The following is a 19,482-nucleotide window of genomic DNA, read 5'->3' on the forward strand; positions in this document are numbered from 1 at the left end:
ATTACCTTGAAATAAAGAGATAAAAAGGGTTAAGATACATTTCTTTTTTCTCAATAATTTTATTTGGTTATTTTTCAAGTACAGTTTTTTGTCTATTTCTCCCATCCCAGCCCCCCCACCCCATGCTCCCCACCTCCCTCCCATTTCCACCCCCCCCAGTTCTCATCTCTGTGTCCTTCATGTTTGCTTCTCCAAATCCCTCCCCTTTTTCCCCCTTAAATTCCCTTCCCTCTCCCCTCTGGTCACTGTCCCCTTGTTCTCTATTTCACAAATACCATATGATCTCACCTTTAACAGGGAGCTAAACAACAAGCAAGCAGAATAAAAACAAACAAACAAACAAACAAAAAACACAAAGATACATTTCTGATGCATCAAATGTATTTGTGTGTGCATTCCATTTACAGTGCATAAAAATAATGTATATGTTTGTACATTTTCATATGCAGGGAAAATGAGCTGTGAGATACATAGTACTACTCTGATACCATGTAGTGCTAAAAAGTTCCCTGACAATGAGAACCTTGGAAACAGCTCTCCAACTAATTAGGTTTATAAATGAATATGAGTACCAAATTACATGGGCCTCAATTTCCTTCCTTTTAAAATTAAAGTTGTTAGATTCTTGTGTAGTCTTAGAAACATTTACTATCTAACATTTTATTACATAAGTACTTAAAAATGAAGGTATGGTGATGTTGATTTAGTATCTCAGTTAGGAAAGGAGCAGGCAGAAACACTGCAACTATTTCTTGACAATTTATTCCAAGGAAGGAGACTTCTATTTTCATCTTTTAAGCACTCTGGTTTTGTTCACTGTCCTTGAATTGCAAGGAAGGGTAAAAGAGAAGAATTTCTGTGTATCTATTTTATTCTGTTCTTTACTTAATATGCTTCTATTTTATCACCTTTTCCCCTTGGTGATCTCAGAGCAATTCGACCAAGTCTTTTTAATACCCTCTTATTCTTAGTCTCCTCCCCCCAGTATCACTCACAATTACAATCCTTTTCATTTTCCTTCTCGGGGCTTTTCCTCTTTTTGTTAGGTTTATTTAGGGCTGAGGTGACCACAGCTGAAAACTTTATTGAAGGTGAAACTGAGTATGGTGCAGGTACCTGTGCACATGCAATGGGATTTATATATTAATTCATTTTACCTCCTTTATAAAGATACTAGGATGCTGCTGAAATGTCATCAAATGCCAAGAAGGCTAAACATATGATCACACATTTTAAGATATGGCATTTATTATACAAACTTCAAGAATGCAATAACGCTTTTCAAACATACAACTTTTCCCCTCTAGCCAGTACTCTGGCTAATATTTTCCCATTAGTAAATAGGTATCTGTGATTTCAGCACCTGCAGTATTTCAATGCAATTAATATTTGTTGAGCATTTATTATGTTCAAAGCACAGGTATGTGTTTGCGATGAATACAATTAGAATAAGAAAATCTGTATTATTAATGATACACACTTTAGCAAGCAGGTAAGATGCTCGAACAATTTTATCTAAAACACTGTAAGTGATATTATATAGTCTCAAAAGGTGATAGCAAAGATGAAGGTGATACAGTTAGAAGCATTTTCCCAGTGGAACAGAAACTTAAAGTTCCACTGTCATGTTGCCACAGCACACATTAATGTAATTCTATAAACCTGGGATATATAGGCAAATATTAACATCCATCATTACTTATCATATAAATTGCTGATAAAGAGCAATGACCATAAAATATAGATACTTCAGCTCTTATTTCTGTAGCTCATAGTAATATCTAAGCTAACATTGGTGCTCTTTCTTATCCCCCTATCATTCTGGGTTATCCTATTAACTGCTACCAGCTTGGTTGAAAGGATTGCACACCTGTTGATTCCCAAAGTACCCACATTTCGGTGGTACTGGTGTGTACTAGTTCATAGTAGTACCTATGTACCAGTTTGCATAGCTGGCTAGTGGCAATCACTGCCTCACAGAACTCCTGAATGCCCTCTTCTTGAAGGCAGCGATCCAATGCATTCAGTCCTTCACCAAGAAGCTGGCTGGTGATACCAGAATGTGATGCTCTAGGCAGGGTCTAGCTTTCGACTTTGATTTTAGTAGCTTGGACAATCAGTAGTGTTAGCCAGATCTGCTTCAACGAAGGGACGTTTACCACATTAAAACTATGCAGAGACTGCATCACAGATAGTTTGTGTATGGACCCACTGAGTAAAAATCAGGTTAACTGGGAGTAGAAGTGGACTGATATGAAGACAGATCTTCTTATAAATTGTTTTGCAGTGTTCTGTGTCCTGAATGTCCTGTGTAGGGTTTGGACGTATGACTCGGACAGCTTCACACTCTGCACCCTTTTTGATAGACTTATCCACTGGGGACATATTACAACACAGTTCCCAGGTAAAAATGAATTACCAGAGACTAAATGGAAAATGGAGATCCATAATACGTAAAGCAAGACATCAAGAATTATGATGAGAGTTATTACTTGTGTTTCTGAAAACAAAGTGGTAAGGTATAAAGGTTGCAACTGCAATCGAAGAAAATGAAGGTATTACCTAGCATTTAGAAAGAACTTTGGCAATCGAAAGCTTTCTTTCTAGGCCAAGTACTTGACTTCCTAAGGAGTAAACAGTACAAATTGCTATGAAATCAAATTTGATTAATGATAGAATTTTTTCACTCTATTTTTAAATTATTTTGTATTAGGTTGGTGTTTAAAGTAAAAAGGTCTTACTGTAGAACATTTAGAGAATACAAATATAGTACAAAGAATATGAAAATTACTTTTTCCAAAATTATTCCAAGTTACTTTTGTATGTACATATGTGTACATATACATTTTACATAAAATTGTATTTGTTTTGTAAAACATGTTTTTAAAAATATTCATTTTAATATTTTCCCTGTGATTTAACCCTGTACATTTGATTTTTATTGTTTGTATTTTTTCCAAACCTACAGTTGTAAAATAATTACAGAAGAAATCCCATGTACATGGTTTGCATTTTTTAAATGTTTCCACCCCTTTCTGCTATTCTATGCCTCTGGTTCTATTTTACTCATTAATTTACTTTGTTCATTAGATTCTTCTTATAATTGAGGTCATACAATATACTTCCTTTACTGCCTGGCTTATTTCACTTAGCATAATAGTCTTCAGTTTTGTCGATGATGTTGCAAAAGACAGGAATTCCCTCTTTCTTTCTGCTATGCAGTATTCCATTGTGTAGATGGTCCACCATTTTTTATCCACTTATCCTGGGCACTTACAAATTAGCTTAAAGAAAAATATTTTGGAAAGAGCCTAAATAGTTTATTTTAAGCTTATTACTAAATATTTATTTTTATATTTGTGTTGTTGCATCTATGAATGAGATATTTTCTTCGCTTATATTAATAAATTATTCATTGTTTATGTATAAATAACATTAGTTTTGCATAACCATTTTGCAAATAATAATTTACTAAATTATTTTAATATTTTCAGCTAATTTTCTTATTTTTCCAGTAAAGAATTACCTTATTACATGTACTTGTATTTTTCTCCTTTCTTATATTGCTAGTTTTCAATGTATTTTACATTGACCAGAACTTCTCAAATAATCTCCAAAAATTATGATGAAAGATGAAGAGAGTCATCTTTATTACTGAAATTTAAGCAACTATTTATATTGCTTCATTAAAATTAGGTCTGTTTAAATGAGAGTTTTAAATTGACTTAAGTTATATTATTTTTGCATCTCATTTTAAAATGAATAATATTGGGAATGTGCAGAGAACATCATCAAATACTAAGCCATATCTGTAAAGCAGGTAACTCTCTCTCTTGTACAACTTAGGTATGGTAGTCAGAATTCTAAACTGCACTGCAAGATTCTCCACCCCTTGATGTTCAAACCTGATTGTCCATGACTGTGATTATGACAGATGTCAATTCCATGATAGTATGTGACACAGTTGACTTTAAGGAATCTGATAATCAGGGTGGACCCGAATAGGTTTTGGGGGATGGAGTGCTGTTTGCAGATAGTGTTATCAATTCCTTTAGTCACTTTAAGCCTGTCCAAATTTTCTAATTGTTGCTTTTAGAAAATTACGTATGTTTTCCATTACCATTTAGTCCTCTTGTAACACTCCCTACCCCTCCTCAGAAATGTCCACACTGTTGTTCATGTCCATGAGCCCTTTTTCTTTTCTCTCAATCCTTCCATCTCCTAACCTCCCCCTTTAACTGTCTTAATTATTTTTGAAAGAACTTTGCTAAGTTTACATTATTTGGGTCATTGCAGTGAAAAAATCTGTATTTATCCATTTATTTCTCAAATAGCAACAGTGTGAAGAAAAGTGATTCTTGAACATTATGCCTGTGTTTGTTCTCTAAAATGTCTTATATTTTTGTATAAGTTGAGTCATTTCAAATTACATAATGCAGTGCGATGGAATGTAAATAGATATGACAAGAGACATTTCCATCTCTGGAAACAAGTATTGATTTTTTTCACAGTATTTACTTTGCATAAATTTTATTCCAAAGAACCATTTTCAAAATCTTCAGGTAAACTGATTTTGCAACTAATTGAACAGTTTTATGTTTTCCTATTTGGCAATAAAAGTCTACTTTTAGTGAAAAAGTTACTTTTATCAAATATACAAAGCATTAAATGCTAATATTCATTACTGTTTATTTTTCAATCAGTGTTTAACTTTCTAGTTTTATTCTCTAAAACTAGGTAGGACTGAAACCAACATGAGAATTGAAATAAGACCATCAATAACTGAATAAATCTCCATTAATTTATTTAATACATTAAAATACACAAGTACATTATGGCAGAAAGTAGTGTGATTCTCAAGATCAACCTGAAATGAAGAATATCATCTCCACCCTGAGTGAGATTTATTTTTCTAATGGTGCAGTTTGCCTCTGGATCTCAAACTAAATATGAAAGTTTGTCTTTTTACCATATTAAGATGAGGTAGGTGTATGTGAGGTGAGGGCTGGCAGTGTTCCTCTACTAATTGTGTTTTGTTTTAATTATTGTTCAAGCACAGTTAGTGGTTTCCATCCCCCCCCAACACACTGTTCTCCCATACCTCAGTCGCCCTCACCTCCCACCCTCAATCCTACCCACTTTGATTTGTCTATGCATCCTTTATACATGTTCCTTGGTGACCTTTCCCATCTTTCTCCTAGTATCCCTTCCCTCCCTATCCTCTGGTTACTGTCAGTTTATTTCAATGTCTCTGGTTATATTTCCTTGCTTGTTTGTTTTGTTAGTTAGGTTCCACTTCTAGGTGAGATTGTATGGACTTACTTCTCTTAGCATAGCGCTCTCCAGTTTCATCCATGCTGTTGCAAAGGCTAGGAGATCCTTCTTTTTTTCTGTTGCATAATATTCCACAGTGTAAATGTACCATCGTTTTTTAATCTGCTCATTTACTGATGGGCATTTAGGTTGCTTCCAGCACTTGGCTATTGTAAATCGTGCTGCTATGAACATTGGGGTGCATAGGTTCTTTTGGATTGGTGTTTCAGGATTCTTAGGATATAGTCCCAGCAGTGGGATCACTGGATCAAAAGGCAATTCCGTTTTTAGTTTTTTAGTAAAGTTTATACATTTTTCACAGTGGCTGCATCTGTCTGTATTCCCACCAACAGTGCTCTAGGGTTCCTTTTTCTCCACAACCTCACAAGCACTTTATATCACATAAACAAAAGGAAAGACAAAAATCACATGATCATATCAATAGATGCGGAAAAAGCATTTAAGGTACAGCACCCATTTATGATAAAAACACTCAGCAAAGAGGGAGTAGAGAGAGCATACCTCAACAGAATAAAGGCCACATACGGGAAACTTACAGCCAACATCATACTTAGTGAACAAAAACGGAAAGCTTTCCCCCTAAGATCAGGAACAAGACAAGGATGCCCACCTTTACCACTGCCATTCACATGCTTGCAGTTGCTTCTAAAGCTATTGTTTCCAGTTAGATTTACTGTAGGAAGAAACCATGCCCTTTCCTCCAGGGTTTCTTTCAAATTCTGACATCTTTTTCTTTCCATGAATCTCCTGAAAAATGGTCTAGTTACACTTCCTTTAGTGCTTTTGGTGCCTTCTAAGTGTCCCTACACTCATTCTTAAGAAAATAACTCCTGTCAGTGACTTAAAAATGACTTGTTAAGAGTGACCAATATTACTTTTTTTACCTCTCTTCTTGTTAAAGTCTTAAAGAACATTATAATATTTGATAGGGTGTTTTATCATACAGACACAAAATTTTCCAGAATAGCCTTGATGTAAAAAAATTCAAGTAACTCTCTCCTTAATGGTCTCAGTGAATTTACTTTGCCACTTTATCATGATTGCTCTTTTGTAATGTTATTATCCACCCTTTTCTACCTACCATTCCTATTTTGTTTGATTTTTCTATTGACATAATGTTATTTTTATACCATAATATACCTATAATTATATATGTATATTTTATGTATTAGTAGATTTTTGCTTTTTTCAGTATCAGTTTGTAAAATGTAATTTCACATATTAGCCTTTCTATATTTCCCAATAGAGTAAAATTCCCCTGTATTATTACAAAATCAGGAAAATGTTAAAGTTATAGAGTTATAAACACAGAATTGTGAATATTGAAGAAGAGAAATTTGAATGGAAATTTGTGGGGCAGAACAGTACTTTGGAGAATAAGTGATTAAAATATGATTATGTAGAAATCATACATGAATGTACTTATTTCTAGCTTTTGCAGTTTCAAAAAAGTGTTAATATAAACACAAAAGGGCACATTTTTGATAAGTGGTGTCATTTTTTCTTTTTTCCCGATAGAGGATCAAAAGAGATATGACCATCACTGACAGCTTATTTGAATTCTGTTTATGTCCTTATCTCACAGTGTCACCTAGAACTTGAGGATACGGGTCTCCAGAGACCATCAAACCCTTCTTGATTTCACCAATGACTTCTTGGAGAGGTCTAGGAGAAAAAATTACCTGGCCTTCCATTCAATTTTCTTTTTTATCTGCAAAGCCAGAATGTCAGTAACTTTTTGTTTCTTCCAAGCCTATTTTGGTGACTGATGATATGGCATTCTATATTCCCAGGAAGAAAAGTGGTGGATAAAAGTGCATGTATAACAGAGTCAGATTACAAGAAAAGTTTAGAAACACAAACAAAAATTGGAAACATGTAAATATATTTCAGTATGACTACCTTAGCCCACTATTCAACTCATTGGGATTTAACTCTGTAAATTGACTTTTATGTCTCTCATCTACTACAATTACAGAGCTTACAGCCAAGGCTTTACTCGCATTAAATATATATCTCAGAGGGACTGCTTTGCTGGATCCATCCACTGTCACACGCTGACTGAGCATTACAACTCCCACCTGCTGTGGAACAGTATGCTCCCAAGTCCAAGTGCCAGAGGCACACAAAGCTAGTAGCACTGGATTGCACTAACGGGCCCTTTCCTCCACCTAACGGCTTCCTAGAAACCTTGAGGGGGTCTGAGTTTAAACCCTCCTTAGAAAGACAAGTAGAACATCAGGCATATCAGGCATTTTTAGTTTCAAATTCATTGTGATCTTCCTGGTGTTATGGTGATTGCTATAATATATTTTATAATTTAGACATGCATCTTAACTATTAACTGTTGTAATATGGACTCTAGCAACAATTTGTGCTGTTCAGTTATTATGCAAGAAATAGCTCTTGTTCAGTACAGCAGTTGGGGAAGTTTCCAAGGAAATTTTTTCCAGTAGCAAATAAGGTTGCTTAAACTTAGACAGTGGGCAGAATAGATATGTGTTGACAATAGCTGGTTATTTTATGTTCTATTTAGTTTTGCCTTTTTGTTGAGTTTCGTTGGTAGGGCAATCACTTTGTTAATCATTGGCATCTCATAGGGAGTATAAGGATGAAGAGAAAGCAATGGCATGTAAGGGTAGACATGGAAGCATGACCAAAGTGTCTGACACCAAGGAAATAGATATACAGGGGGAAAAAGCTATGTAATGCAGTGGTCTTTGTCATCAGAGAAGAAAATAGCGCCAAGAGAACACTATATTAAACATAATGGTGCTTAATTAGTGTATGTTTCTAAATAACCAAAATTTATTTTAAGCCAGACCTGCCAATATCAAACATGAAAAGCATTGCAATATATATGTAATAGGGAGGGTGAGTGGCGGCTGAGGTGTTATGCTGACTGAGTCCTCAGCCTCTCCAGGCTGCTTCATGTGCAGGGGGAGGTCCACAGCTGTGCATCCTATTTTCTTATGAGACCTTCAGGTGATAAGATTGCATATTTTTTATTTCACATTGATTTCACCTTTCTGGTTTATAATATCAAGAATATATATATATATACACACACACATCTGAAAGGTAAATTTGTAACATTTATTTTTAAATGAAAGTAATAATTTTATGTATTTTTAAAAAACAACTGTATTGAGAAATAATTCACATATAATCTACAACTTACCCATTTGAAGTGTGTAATTCAGTGGTTTATGGTACACTTACAGAGCTGGGGACCTTCATTTTATTATTTTATGTCTCTTCTCAATATCCTTTGCTGCCTCTATCTTCATTCACAGTTTTTCAATGTCAGGAAGCTCTTGAGTTACCTTAGCACATATGTTTTAAGATACTCTTGAAAAGCCCTCAGTATTAGTGTTCTCCAGATAAACAGATCCAAATATATATATATGGATTCCATATATATATATATATGGATTCCATATATATATATGGATTTTAATACAGGACTTATTGATTATTGTGGAGGCTAAGTGCCATGATCTGCTGTCTACAAGCTGGAGAGCCAGGGAAGCCTGAGGTATAATTTGGTCCCCACCCAGAAAGAACCAGGAAGCCAAAGGTTTAAGTCCAGATCTGTGTCCAAAGGCTGGAGAATTATGGGAAGAACTGATAGTGAAAGTCGCGGTGTAAGTCCTAAGGGACAAGAGCAGAGCACTCTTGTCTGAAGGCAGGAAATGAATGTCCTGGTTTAAGCAAAATTGCAAATCCTTCATCTGCCTTTTTGTTTTATTTCATTGCTCAACAGATTGGTTGATTACCACTTGCGTTCCTCAACACAAGGTTATCATATTTACTCAGTCTATTAATTTAAATGCTAATCTCCTCCAAAAATACCCTTAAAGAAACTCTCAGAAATAATGTAGCAGCTGTTTGGATATCCCTGTAGCTCAATCAATTTGATGTGTAAAATGCACCATTCATACTCTGATTTGTGGAACCAAACACTAGGTCACTTGTCATATGACAATGATTCTATTGATCTGTAGAGGAAGGTTCACAATAAACTATAACCTTTCTTTTATCGTGGTTTCCCAAGGCCTTAGCCACTTCTTTTCCTTTTCTCAGTGCCCCAGTATACATTGTGAAATATTTGTGTGCAGTATCACTATTGGTAGTAAAAGAATAGTAACTATTATTGTGAAGCAAGATAGTTTTTCCTTCCTTCCTTCCTTCCCTCCTTCCTTCCTTCCTTCCTTCCTTCCTTCCTTCCTTCCTTCCTTCCTTCCTTCCTTCCTTCCTTCCTTCCTCCCTCCCTCCCTCACTCCCTTCCCTTCTTCATTCCTTTCTTCTTTCTTTTTTCACTTTATTGTATTTGTCCCATTACCATTCACCTCCCTCCTACACCTCCACTCACTCCCTCCCCAGCAATTTCCACACTGTTGTCCATGTTCATGAGTCCTTTTACTATTTTTTCAATCCCTCCACCCCCTCCCCACAACTCCCATCACAAGAGCTGTCATCCAATCCTCTACCTATAAGTCTGTCTCTGTTTTGCATGTTTGTTCAGTTTGTTCATTAGATTCCACATATGAGTGACATCATATGGTATTTGTCTTTCTCTGACTGGCTTATTTCACTTAGCATAATGTTCTTCAGGTTCATCCATGCTGTCACAAAGGACACAAAGATGAAAATATTTTTATCTTTTTTATGGCCTAGTAGTATTCTATTGTGAAATTCTCCCATAGTCTTTTTTTTAATTTAATTTATTTATCTTTAGAGGAGAAGGGAAGGAGAGAGGGAGAGAAATATCATTGTATGGTTGCTTCTCGTGTGTCCCCTGCTGGAAACTGGCCTGCAACACAGGTATGTGCCCTGACTGGGAATGGAACTGGGGTTGTTGGTTTGCAGGCCCGCACTCAATCCACCTGCCGGGGTCGTCTCCCATAGTTCTTTATCCACTCATCTACTGATAAGCACTTGGCCTTCTTCCAAATATTGGCAAAAAAATAAAAAATAAAAAGAACCAGTTCTTTTTATTTGACAAATCATGGTAGTAATTGTAATTTTGGCCTTTTTTCTTTTTCTAGATCTGATAAATATATAATGTTTTTATTATGAAAGATTGAGCAGAATCATATTAGAAACTAAACTCTCTGATGTATAGTATTTTTATAGCATTACTTTCATAGTTAAATGTGTCTTCTAAAACTCAGAATACATGTAATACATGCGTAGAACGTGCATGAGTTTGCTTGAGGCACTCTGAAATCCTATTGCTTAACTTGCACTTTTGTATCAGACTGTGCAATCTGAATCTCTCTTGCACTGACAGAAAAATAAGATAAAAGTATTCGCTGGTTAGTGTGGCTCAGTGTATTGAGCATCAGCCTACAAACCAATGGAATATTGGTTCAATTCCCAGTCAGGGCACATGCTTGGGTTGCTGGCCAGGTCTCAAATGTGGGGGCACAAAAGAGGCAACCACACATTGATATTTCTCTCCCTCTCTTTCTCCCTCTTTTCCCTGCTCTAAAAATAAATAAATACAATCTTTTTTTAAATGTGAGCAGGAAACATTGTCCATTTTCTTTCATTGGCTCAATGAGAAAAGATAATAAAAACAAAAGGAGTATGAAAAGACAGTAGATGAAGTCCTTATGGATGCATTCTATTAGATAAAGCAACTTAACAGGGAGAAAAGTGATCACTTTAAGGTAATGATACTTCTGTTAGCAAGTTTGATAAATTGTTATCAGTCCAGGCAATGTGAGATCATCTCTGAATGATGTGATTAGTAAATATACTGTGAGCTGTCAGGAAGTCCGGAGGTCGATCCCCCACAATCATCTGAATCCTCACCTATTCGTATGTACCTGCGGCAAAAATCACAACAATGATAATAATGGAGATTAAACAATAATGAAAAACAAAGTAAGAGGAGTTAAATAATGAATATAGATAGATACTCAGTATCTTGATTTTAATCAGTGAAATGTTCAAATTCATAAATATAAACAGAGTTCAGTGTGAGGTTTATCTATACATAAACCTATGGTATAAAAACCAAAATGTAAAAAAATAAAAAGTTGAACACTGGTTTTATAACTTAAAAATAAACAATCAAAAGTTTTAAAAACTATGGATTCAGATTAATGTGAATTTTATTTTATTTTTTAAAAGATTTTGTTAATTTATTTTTAGAGAGGGGAAAGGGGAAGAAAGAGAGAGAGACATCAATGAGTGGTTGCCTCTCATGCACCCCTCACTGGGGACCTGGCCTGCAACCCAGGCATGTGCCCTGACTGGAAATCGAACCAGCAACTCGTTGGTTCATAGGCTGGCACTCAATCCACTGAGTCACACTAGCCAGGGTTGATTTTTAATATATATGTTTCAATTTAAGAAGTCCTTTAATAGATTACTTCAAATGTAAGAGTAAAAAGGGAAGAACATAAAATATATGTTTAATATATAATTTTTCTATATTTCTATTGGGTGAGTAGAAAAGTAAGAGATGTAAAGGATTTACTTATCTCTGGATATATACATGCAATACGAAAAAGTGCATGAGTTACTATTGTACTTTGTTTATAATGCTTAAACTTGTAAATGTACAAAAAAAACTGAGACAAATCATTTCACTACCCAGAGATATTTTCCATATGTGGTAACTGAAAAACAAAACAAAACAAAACAAAAAACCATCACCCATGACAAATGGGAACCCTAAATACTACATTATGGCTTTATTTCACATGCATAACTTTCTCTAATGGTGGTAGAAAAATTTAGACAAAAGATATTATGCTCGTAAAGAATCTGTTTCACTTGCTGAACAGACTCAATCTTCTCACATAGGGCAACCAAGTTTAAATGTTTCATCAGCAATGCAATCTAATTCAACAAAACTAAACTCATCATTGTCCTCCCAGTAGTCCCGATTCATCTTCATGCTTCCTGTTTTGCTTAATGGTATCATCACTCACCCAATCAACAATTTCAAAATCTTTAACTCTATTAATTTTCCTTCTCTCATCATGTCAGCAAATTCTGTTGGTTTTCTCTTGACAAAATATTTAACTTTCTGTATTTTCCCATCGAAACAGCCATACTTGGGCCGACATGGTTTCATTGTCTTAGTGTTTTCTGGTAGACCTAACTTAATATTTTAAAACAACCCTTGCTCAAAAGTTAACAGAGAGGCATGGAAATGATAACACACCCAGGAAAGTGTTATCTTTGGGGAGAGAGGAAGAAGATGTGATCAGGGGTAAGTACCAAGGGCCTGATTCATACCCTATATGTTTTCATATAGGGCATGTTTTCACTTTCTTGAGCTGGGTGGTGGACACCCAAGTGTTCATTATGCTAGTGTTCAAACATTTGTATAATTGAAATACTACATAACTCACTTAAAAATAATTTTTAACAGGAGTGAATGATTGGGATACACAAAGTATTTTCAAGATGCAAAAATCACTAGATACTAACTGCAATGAGAAAAGATATATTTCATTTTTTAATTATTTTATCATTGTTCAAGTACACTTGTCTCAATTTTCTTCCTATCACTACCCGCAACCCCAGGCATTCACACCTCCCACCCTTAATCCTACCCCTCTTTGGCTTTGTCCATGGGTCCTTTATACATGGTCCTGACAACTCTTTCCCTTTTCCCTCCATTATACCTTCTCACCTCCCATCTGGTTACTGTCAGTGTGTTCTTAATTTCAATGTCTCTGGTTATATTTTGCTTACATGTTTGTTTTGTTGATTAGGTTCCACTTATAGGTGAGATCATATAGTATTCATCTTTCACCACCTGGATTATTTCACTTAGTATAATGCTCTCCAGATCCATCCATGCAGTTGCAAAAGCTCCTTCTTTCTTTCTGCTGCATAATATTCTATCATGTAAATGAACCTTAGTTTTCTGATTCACTCATTTACTGATTGGCACTTAGGTTGCTTCCAGCACTTGGCTATTGTAAATTGTGCTGCTATGAACACTGAGGTGCATAGGTTCTTTTGAATTGGTGTTTCAGGGTTCTTAGGATATAATCCCAGCAGTGGGATTGCAGGATCAAAAAGCAGTTCCTTTTAGTTTTCTGAGGAAATTCCATACTGTTTTCCACAGTGGCGGCACCAGTCTGCATTCCCACCAACAGTGCACTAGGGTTCTCTTTTCTCCACAACCTCACTAGCACTTGTTTGTCGCTTTGTTTATGATGGGCATTCTCAACAGTGTGAAGGGGTGTCTCATTTTGTTTTTAATTTGCATCTCTCTGATGGCTAGTGTGGCTGAGCATCCTTTTATATGTAAAACTATTTCTTTTTAATGAAGACATTTGGTAGTCTTCCCTTAGCCAGGAGTCAAACTCAGCCATCACTAATATTGGCCAACTTTTCAGTGTGATGCATACCCTATCAGGTATTTTTTTCTAGAATACTTAAGCTCTAGAAAACCACAATAACTATGTTGTCCAATCTGGGAACCACCAGCCACTTGTGGCTGATGAACAGTTATAATGTGAAGGACATTAAGACCAAAGAACAACCTACTGAGAATGAGTCTGGATGGCACTAATATAGGCAACTCCTTTATTTCTGATTTTTAGATTTTTCATATATTCTTCAATGACTTTAAGTATTGTTATACTAGGTTATAATAAATAAGCAACTAACTTTTTCCAGCAAAGAAAAATGTGAGTAGTCCAAATTGAGATATGCTGTAAGAATAAAATGCACACAGAATTTCAATGACTTAATACAGAAATGTCAAATACCTCATTAATATGTTTATAATTATGTGTTGAAATGATATTATTCAGGATATACTGAGTTAAATAAAATATACTGTTAAAATTTATTTAAACTCCTTTTTCCAATTTACTTTTAGTGTTACTGCCTCAGCAAAACTTTTCTATTTTATCTCTAAATATAATTGTATTCATTAAGGTTGAAATTCAGTTGCATGTCATGGAACCGTGTAATAACATTTGTTTAATGGGTATAGAAATTTCTTTTTCTCTCATAATGGGCAGGTATCATAGTTTTTCTCTGTTATCCAGGAAACTTATGTCTCCCTCTCTTTCTCTCTTTTTAAATATTTTATTTATTTATTTTTAGAGAGAGGGGAAGGGAAGGAAAAAGAGAGGGAGAGAAACATCAGTGTGTGGTTGCCTCTTGAGAGCCCCCTACTGGGGACCTGGTTCACAACCCAGGCATGTGCCCTGACTGGGAATCGAACCTGCAACCCTTTGGTTCACAGTCTGGCACTCAATCCACTAAGCCATACCAGCCAGGGCTGTTTTTTTTTGTTGTTGTTCTCTATCCCTTGCATCATTGCTGATGAGTTGCTACTGTGAACATGATGTGAGTTGAGGATATGTTGATGTGTTATCCTGCTATTGTATTTTCCTTTTCATTTTCAAAATTTGTGTTTATTTTATTATTTTAATGGAGCATATTATTTATCATTTTGCCTCCAAATTAATCTATTATCAACTTGATGAGCTTCAAAAAAGCCTTAATGAATTTTGGTTATATGGAATAACATTCTGTAAGCCATGATATTTGTGTAATATGACTTTGGTCAACTTGGGAACATTGTATATATCTTTGCATATTTTTATATAGTTGAGAATTTGAAAAGTGGTGTTTGGTACTTAATTAACCTATTTCATTAGATTACTATTGACAATTTTATAATTCTTTATGACATACAATATGCTATTTAAAAATATTTAAATTTGTCACTGCAACAGATTTTACTAGGGTGTAGGTAAACTAAAAATTTTTAAAAATATTTATCTCAAATGTGGCGGTCATGATGAACTTCATTTAATTCTAATATTATATCTCTTTTTATTTTTTGCAATCGGTGTGCATTTATTATCTTTTGTTGCTTTTGTAATTCTGCCAACTAGAACTTTTAATTTTTCGACAATAATTATAATGTTTTCTTTAGGAAATAATAGTTTACTTTAATCACGATAAGAGTATTTACCCCCTGCGCTATTTACTGACTACAGAGAGCATATTGCTACTGGGCTGTAAAATGTTACTGACACACTTCTGTTTCTTAGTGGAATTGAGAGGATAGATTTCTACTTCTAAATTCTGATATGGTTTTGAATTTGGTTACCTTGGAGACTGCCTCTCTACCCTTGCTGGAAACAAAGAATTACTTGAAAGTTCCTGTTGTTTTCACCTCAGAACAACTGAGGTGAGAAAATAACAGGGTTTCTTTTGAAATATAATCATAGTTCAAAATTTATACTATTAAATTCATCAGTAATATAAACTCCACATCATCAACAATGATGTTCTACTATTAACAGTCTCCATTTGTTGAATGCACATTCTGTGACTGACACTATGCTAAGGTTTTACAGAGATGATCCTAACCCTCCCAAGGGAAAAAAAAAGGGAATTTTTTTGCAAAAATGTATGCACCCTTGTGTTCATTCCAGCATTATTCATGGTGGCCCAGATATGGAAACAGGCAAAGTGTTTTTCTGTAGAGGATTAGATAAAGATGATGTGGTACATATACACGATGGAATGCTACTCAGACATAAGAAGAAATGAAATACTCCCCAAATGGGACAACATGGGTGGACATTGAGAATATCATGCTAAATGAAATGTCAGTCAGAAGAAATCTAAGAACCATATGATTTCACTCATATGTGGAACATACAAAGGGAAATGTATCTATAGTCTGGGAAAATATTTAAATGGTATTTTAAACAATCTCAGTAAGTTACACACCTGCTTTCCCTCTCCCCTTACTAAATCCTTTCACTTTGAAATATGTCAACTTGTCAATAAGTTTATGAAAATATATTTTTATTTTAGTAAACCTATAACAAGTGGCCTTACTAAAAGATCTCTTTCTTTAATACTTAAATATGAAGATTACCTTGGCATGTGGCTCAATTATGGGTTGGTTACACCCCCCTGCCATCATTGAGATATAATTAACATTGACATTGTAAAAATTTAAGGAGTACAATATGATGATATGATGCACACATACTGAGAAGTACTTACTACAATAATACTAGTTAACACATCCTTCATTTCACACAATCGCCAATTTGTTGCTTGTATTATGCTGAAAACATTGAAGTTCTGCTTTCATAGTCATTCTCAAGTATACAGTACGATATTGTTAACTAGAGTCACCAGGCTAAACATCATACCCCCAGAATCTGTTCATCTCATCCCTGGAAGTTTTGATATTTTGACCAACATCTCCTTACTCCCCCACCCCCACCCACCAGCTTCTGACAACCACTTCTACTCTCTGTTTATATGAGCTCAGCCCTTTTTAGATGCTACGTATAAGTGAGATCATAGAATATTTGTCTTTCTCTGTTTTCTGACTTATTTCACTTCCAAAGCACCCTCAACTTTCATCCACACTGTTAGAAGTGGCAGAATTTACTTTAATTTATGGCTACATTAATATTCATTGTGCATTTATGTGTACTATATCTCTCTCTATCTCCCTCCCTACAGCACACTTTTTAACTCACTCATCTGTCAGTGGACTCTAAGGTTGTTTTCATGTTTTGACTACTGTGAACAAAGCTGCAATGAGTATGGGGGTAAAGATATCTCTTTAATAGACTGATTTTTGCTAGATCATATGATAAATCAATTTTTAACTTTTCAAGAAGACTCCATACTCCTTTCCATAGTGTCTGTGCCAATTTACATCCCCAAGGACGGGAGGGAGAGGAAGAGATTAGGTTGCTTGCTATTGGAGCTTAAAAGAGGGCTATGATACCCCCATCCTCTCCACAGGTTCCTATCACCTAGAAGCCAGGTGTAAGGTTCCCAACACCCAACAGGGAAACAGGGTTCTCTTTTCTCACATCCTTGCCAGCATTTAAGATCTCTTGTCTTCTCCATGATACCATTGTAACAGTTGCAAGGTGATATGTCATTGTGGTTTTGACTTATGTTTCCCTGATGATTAGTGAAGTTGAGCACCTGTCCAGGTACTTGTTGGCCTTTGTATGTCTTTGGAAAAGTCTGTTCAGTTGCTCTGTCCAATTATTAATTAGATTGTTTGTTTTTGCTTCTGAGCTATATGAGCTCCTTATGTATTTTGGATATTAATTCCTTATCAGGTATTTGATTTGGAAGTGTTGCTTTCATTCTATTTGTCGCTTTTCGTTTTGTCAATTATTTCCTCTGCTGTGCAGAAGCCTTTTTAGTTTGATGTAGTTCTACTTGTTGATTTTCACCTTCATCAGTTGTGCTTTTGATGTCAAATTAAAAAAAAAATTGTTCCCAAGGCCAATGTGAAGGAGGTTTTTTTCCCTTGTTTCTTCCAGGAGTTTTACAGTTTCATTTCTTGCATTTAAGTCCTTAGTACACTTCAAATTAATTTTTCTGATTGGTGTGACATAGTGGTCAATTTCATTCTTTTGCGTGTGACTATCCAGTGTTCCTTATTCCACTTATTAATGAGACTATCTTTCATCAATTGTCTGGACTACATTGTCAAATATTACTTCATCATGTATGTGTGGGTTTGCTTCTGATTTTCAGTGCTGCTTTATTGGTCTATGTGTCTGATTTCCATAAACTTATATAAGAGCATGAAGGTGATCTTCTCTCCTCAGTTCTGGCCATATATACATACACACACATAATATACATACTATATATATATTTATATTTATACATACTCTATATACACATTTTGTATGTATACACGCATAATATAATGTATATGTACATATATATTCCCTTTTGAATGGAGATTAACATTTTAGTTTTCTGCTAAACCGATAGATGCTTTCTCAAATCCTAGTGAGAGTGACTATGACAAATTTCTCTAGTCATCGTATCACAGGTGGAAATAGCAGCTTCAATCCAAAATCAGGCTACTAAGTGGTAAGTGAGCAAGAGTCCACATTCACTTGCCACGATTCATCATGGTTGTTTTAAAGCCGTATAAGCGAATTAAATGCGGATATCTAGGGATCACAGCTACTACGTCTTTCATATCTGTGACAGTAAAACTAATCTCTTCAGTAATTCTGGGGATTCAGTGTTGCTTTTTATTTCAGTCTTGTTGGAATGGGAGGTGGGTTCAGTTTTGATTCTTCTGGCTTCTCCTATACAAGTCTGGAGACCAAGACAAGAGAGGATTTATCACTAAATATATTTATTCCACATATATGTATTCTATATATACTCTATATATATACTATATTCTATTATATACATATATATTCTATATGTATATATTCACCTGAGAAACTCTCTTGAACTTTACTTATGAGTTTAGTGATTAGAGATATGTTGATAATTTAACTTCAGACCCAAGTGAGACCTATAATTGCAAACACTTGAGGAATATTATAATTAACTTGCAACAATGGTGAAAATGATGGTTTTCCTGGAGCCTCCCAGTGCTGGTGGGCACATTTTTGTACCCTTCTGGTTTGCAAGGTTGCAGCCCCCAATGAGAGTCTGCACTTAATCTGTAGTTCTCCGATTCACTTCAAATTAATAAAAGTCCACATTTTAGCCACTTTTTCCTAAATTTAATGTTGGATTTGCCCATAGGGCAGTCTCTGCTTTACTGTTTTATCATTTCTGTGATCACAAGTCACCTTTTGTCATTTTTATTTTATTTCTTTGGTGGGGGCACCTGGTTGCTTGCCTTATTTTCTTCTAATCTTAGCAATGTATCAACTCTTATGTTTACTGTATTTTATGCTCTTTAACTTTATTGTATAGACTGACATTCTTTTATAAGCCTACTCATAACTAATAATAAAAAGGAAATACATATTTCAGAAAAACATGTTTGTATCATTAATATTTATATTTTAGTTTTAATATAAAATATAGTAAAGCAATGAAGGAGGAACTACAACATAGTTTCCCAGAGAAAAATACACATATAGGAGACTGTTCTGTGTGGCTGAGCCTAGCACAGGACCCACACCCATGGATAGGTTCTCCCATGGGGAGTCAGGCCTGCACTGTACCTAGGCTATGAGACTTGCTTCTGCTAAAACTCTCTTACCCTGAACTGAGGCAGCAAACATTTACTGCAAAATAACTTCCTAAAATCCATGCTAAACCTTCCTAGAATGAGTATAATGGCTTCAACCACTTTTCTCTTTTCACTTGCAAATATCCTTCTTC

This window comes from Artibeus jamaicensis, unplaced genomic scaffold (assembly GCF_021234435.1).
Source record: "Artibeus jamaicensis isolate MK-2021 breed Jamaican fruit bat unplaced genomic scaffold, CSHL_Jam_final scaffold_369, whole genome shotgun sequence".
In the NCBI taxonomy this organism is placed as follows: Eukaryota; Metazoa; Chordata; class Mammalia; order Chiroptera; family Phyllostomidae; genus Artibeus; species Artibeus jamaicensis.